Consider the following 338-nt stretch of genomic DNA (forward strand, 5'->3'; position numbering starts at 1 on the left):
CCGCGGCGGGCAAGTGGGGCCACCCGCCGGCGGCCCCCGCTGCCCTAAATCCGGCACCCACGCAAGCCTCCCCGGCGTGCAGGGAGCAGCTTCACCGAACAAACTGGTCTATTGTACTGCGAGCCATTTACCAACCCCCAAACCTGTTACAAAACAGCCACCCGGGCTGCTTTCTTCGGGGAGAAAACACGCACACACGCACTCGCCCTCACGCACACGCACAAACATGGCAGACAGTCGCAGAGGGAGAAGGGAGGGGGGGGCGGCAGCGGGGAAAGCTGGAGACCGGTAAGTGCGCCCCAGGGCAGGAGCGTGCCTTTTCAGGCCTCTTCTCCGCG

This window comes from Mesitornis unicolor, unplaced genomic scaffold (assembly GCF_000695765.1).
Source record: "Mesitornis unicolor isolate BGI_N332 unplaced genomic scaffold, ASM69576v1 scaffold33734, whole genome shotgun sequence".
Lineage (NCBI taxonomy): Eukaryota > Metazoa > Chordata > Aves > Mesitornithiformes > Mesitornithidae > Mesitornis > Mesitornis unicolor.